Genomic DNA, 4813 nt, shown 5'->3' on the forward strand with positions numbered 1-4813 from the left:
GTAACGTTCAAGTATATTTTTACTGATTTAGAAGAGAAATAAGGATATTATTGTAAGTAAAATGGAATCAGTAAGAGAAAGAAGGATAAAACATAATGTTGGAAAGTTAGGCCAAGCCCAGATTGCAAAGGATTTTGTAGGCCTTTCTGGACTTTGCCATTTATTCTGGGTGTGAATGAAAGGTTACCACTTGAGGTTATATATATTTTGTGTTGCAAAAACATATTGATTTATATGTGGAAGAAAACCTGTAGTGGGGCAAGAGTGGAAGCAGCTTGGATAGGCATGACTGTCATTAGATGAAAGAAGAAGGGGCTTGGGATAGGTGATTGTAGTGGAGCTGGTAAGAAATAATCAGATAAGGGATATATTTTGAAAGCAGAGCCAAAGGGTTTGTTTATAGATTGCTGGTAAATACATTAGAGGGAGAAGTCAAGAATAACTCCACATTTTTTAGCCAGAGCAAGTAAAGATGATGTCACAAATGCAGATGATGTCACAAATGCAGATGTAGGGGCAGGTTAAGGAAGAATAATCAAGTGTTTGCTTTGGACATACATATTAGGTATAGGTATCTATTAGACAGATGTCCAATTGGAGTGAGCTGTCAAATAAATACTAGATAAGTTAGTCTAGAGTTGAGAGTAGAGCTCAGAGATGGAGATTTAAATTTATATTTGGAAGTCAACAATTGAGTTGATATTTGAGGGAATGGGATTAGATGAAATCACCTAAATGGTTAGTATAGACAAAGAAGAAAGACACAAAGAGTGAGCCTCACTGTAACTGATTCGTAGCACTAAAGATCCCAGATTGTCATCCCTTCTGCTATACACAGTCTTTACCATGTGTTTTGTAGGACCCTTCCATCCTATCTCTGGGCTTAGAGCTGCAACTTGCTTTGACATAGCCAAGTGATGCAAGCAGAGGGTCGTACATTTCTGCTCATGCTCCTTATACTTTACCCTTACCATGAGAAGATATGCCTGGGCTAGCCCCTCCTACCCTAGAAGGGCGATGATAGATACAGGGTCAGCCACAGGTGCATGAGTGAGCCCAGCTGAGTGCAGTCTTAGAGATCAATTAAACCCCACAGGTAAGTGAGCTGTAAGTGTTTATTGATGATTGACTCTGAGTTTTAGAATGGTATTCAATCAGCATTATTGTAGCAACATATAACTGATACATAAGGAGTACTGTAGTATTTAGAGATCTGGACAAGAAGGAAGATTCACAAAGGATACTGAAGAAACCACACTGAGGAAAATCAAGACAAATAGGGTTCAGAACCCAGGAGGTGAAAATGGTTCAAGAAGAGGGAAGTGATCCACTGTGACAAATTCTACTGAGAGTTCATGTAAGATGAATGCTGAGGATGGATTATTTGGCAAACGGATTTTGTTATTTCCTTCATTAAAAGTGTCGGAAGAACCTAATTCAAGTAAACTCTAGAGAAAAGGGTAGGTGAGCAAGTTAAGATAATTAAGAATAGTGATTTTTGCTCTAAAGGGCAGTGGAGAAATGAGCTCATGCTTGGAAGGGAATGTGAGTCCACAAAAAATTTTTTAGATGGTTCTATTTTGTTTTAGATGGTTCTATTATTGACTGTTTATATGTAGATAGAAGTCATTTAATTCAAGGAGGGAATAAAAGAGATGACACAGAAGAAAACAGAGACAATTATTGTAGAATAACCGAAACTTTGAGTAGGCAAACTGGAATCAGATTCAATAAACAGGAGATGGGCTTGCCATTAGGTAGGAGAATGAGCAATTTGCCCATAGCTACAGGTCTGAAGGCAAAGTATAGCAGGAGTTAAATGAAGGTATGTTGGTAGACTCACCAGTAAAACAATGAAGTTTCCTTTATAGTGCTTTTTTTTTTTTAAATTAAAGAATTAAGAAGTAAAGTTGTCAGCTGAGAGTGAGGAAGCAGTATGCGGTAGACAGAATTCTCAGATGATCCCCAATGAGGCTTACCCTTGTATAATACTCTCTTCTTTGAGCATGGGTAGAACCAGTAATATGAGATACTGCTCCTGTCATTCTCTTGTTACAGGGCGAAAAGGAGATTGTCCGGAGTGGACCCTGACCTAATGTAGTTAGCTCTTCACAAGCAGAATTTTTTTTCCTCCCCATTTTGTCACAGAAGAGAAAAATTAGAATGATGTATGCTGGCTGATCTCTAAGAAAATAAGCATTCATGTCATGAGCTGCCTATGTTGGCCACATGGTAAGACGCTGTGTATGGCCTCTAGAAGCTAAAAGTGGTCCCTGGTCAATAGACAGAACTAAAATGTGATCCTCCATCTTACATCTGCAAGGAAATTAATTCTGCCAACACCAGTGACCTTGAAAGATGCCCTCAGTTTCACATGAGAACCGCAGCCCTGGCCAACACCCTAATATCAGTTCAGTAAGATCCTGACCAGAGAACTCAGCCAGGCCATACCTGGGTTTTTAACTACAAAAACTGTGAGATAATAAATGTGTGTTGTTTTAAGTCTCTAGGGTTGTGGTAATTTGTTACTTAATCATAGAAAAACTAATACAGGGTGTCAGAGGTATGAGTACAAAGAAAAGCGGATCTCAGAGAAAGGAGAAAAAGCTGACTGAAGAATATGGAGAATACCGGGCAGGATGGGGAACCCATTCAGTTTGCAGTTGAAAATTTAAAGTGAGATTTGTTAGAATTGGGAACTTAGATAAAGACACAGAATAGGTTAGGAGTTAGATTTAACTCGGATAGCAGATTAGCCAGCTGCACACATGTAAGGAGAAGGAGGCAAGGGAGAGAAAGTTATATGCAAAATAATGATGATTATGTTAGACCAAGTTATTTAAACAGATAGCAGAGAAGTAAGGACAAGACAGGGCAATATGCAGTGAAAACTTATGTTCCACCGGTTGAACATCTCAGTGAGGCTTTAAGATTCATAAGAGAACGTCAGAGCGGCGCCGGCCTCGGTGGCTGAGGAAAGCAGGAGGTGGTGGTGGCGGTGGGAAGACGCTGCTCTTTGGCGTAAATTGCAATCGATTAGGGATCGTTTCTCAGAATCAAGTTAGAAGTGAGAGTTCAGATAAGTGAGGCCGCCATTGCTGCTTTGAACGCCTCAGAAGGGGAGAATGGATTTATCAGGAGTGAAAAAGAAGAGCTTGCTAGGAGTCAAAGAAAATAAATAGTCCAGCACTAGGGCTCCTTCACCTACCAAACGCAAAGACCGTTCAGATGAGAGGTCCGAGGATCGCTCAAAAGATAAAGGGGCCATCAAGGAGTCGAGTGAGAAGGATCGCGGCCGGGACAAAACCCGGAAGAGGCGCAGCGCTTCCGGTGGTAACAGCAATAACAGATCTCGGTCCAGCTCCACTTCCAGCTCAGGCTCCAGCACCAGCGCTGGCTCAAGCAGTGGCTCCAGCTCTTCCTCAGCATCCAGCCGCTCAGGAAGCTCCAGCACCTCCCGCAGCTCCAGCTCCAGCAGCTCTTCCGGCTCTCCAAGTCCTTCTCGGCGCAGACAAGACAACGGGAGGCGCTCCCGCTCCAAAACCAAACCACCTGAAAGAGATGAAAAGGAGAGGAAAAGGCGGAGCCCATCTCCTAAGCCCACCAAAGTGCATATTGGGAGACTCACCAGGAATGTGACAAAGGATCACATCATGGAGATATTTTCCACCTATGGGAAAATTAAAATGATTGACATGCCCGTGGAAAGGATGCATCCCCATCTGTCCAAAGGCTATGCATACGTAGAGTTTGAGAATCCAGATGAAGCTGACAAGGCGCTGAAGCACATGGATGGAGGACAAATCGATGGTCAGGAGATCACTGCCACTGCCGTGCTGGCCCCTTGGCCTAGGCCACCCCTCAGGAGATTCAGCCCTCCCAGGAGAATGTTGCCACCACCGCCCACGTGGCGCAGGTCTCCCCCACGGATGAGGAGAAAGTCCCGCTCCCCGAGGCGCAGGTCCCGCGTGCGCGGGAGATGATGCTCCCCGGGACGCCGCAGCCACAGGAGCCGCTCCAGTTCCAACTCCTCCGGATAAACAGGCCACTGAAGCTCTCGCCCCTGTAACTTATACGCCACCCAGCTCAGTTTTATCACTTTTCTAGCCAAAGGAAGATCAGTAGGAAAGCAAACCCTTCACTCGGGCGGAATTTGCAGGCAGCAGTCAGCACCCCTCTGCCGGCCGGGCTCTGGCTGCAGAAGTGCTTTTGGTTTGGGTGTTGTGTGCCTGTCAAGATTCCCTCCGGTTTTCTGGCTAGAAAGCTCACCCGTTTGCAGTTTCTAAGAGTCAGTTCAGTGGCAGGACCACCAGGGACAAGTGAGGCTCTGGGGGTGGTGTGACCCTGCCTGCCTGGGAGCACACTTTTCCCTTCCCTGGTGACCTGAGATGGTGGCCAGGCCGTGCCCTTGCTGTTGCTGGGCAGTGTCCTTTTGGAAAGGGAGCCGTCCCAGTTGCCAACTCTGGTAGGCCGGGCCTCTTGAGGCCTCTTGCGACTTCAAGGGTCACACCCCCCCCCAAAAAATTCTTTCACCCATGGTAGTTTCTGTGCACGGTTCTGTCTGTCCGTGCATCCATGCACACATCCCACCCCACCACCCTACTCTGAAATTGGCGAGTGAGAGCCAGCCCTGCGGGATCATCGCGCAACCATGGTCATGCCTGACCTTCATGGTGGTCTTTCAGGTTATCTTGGCAACATGTACATTGCTTTTTTTTTTTTTTTTTTTTTGCTTTTCTTGTACAGTCAGTACTATAAAATTTCTCTTTCAGTTTTATACTTTTGTAGCGTTTTAGATGACATTGTGTTTGTA

At 44.7% G+C, this 4813-nt stretch overlaps 1 pseudogene across 1 annotated transcript; it reads left to right on the forward strand.

Moving 5' to 3' along the window:
• The first annotated feature begins 2964 nt into the window (after nt 1-2964).
• LOC112634662 lies at nt 2965-4533 on the forward strand (annotated as a pseudogene). The gene has a single exon (XR_003121805.1). The product of XR_003121805.1 is annotated as an RNA-binding protein with serine-rich domain 1 pseudogene (transcript).
• Nucleotides 4534-4813: the final 280 nt, after the last annotated feature.

Source organism: Theropithecus gelada, chromosome 11 (genome assembly GCF_003255815.1).
Source record: "Theropithecus gelada isolate Dixy chromosome 11, Tgel_1.0, whole genome shotgun sequence".
Lineage (NCBI taxonomy): Eukaryota > Metazoa > Chordata > Mammalia > Primates > Cercopithecidae > Theropithecus > Theropithecus gelada.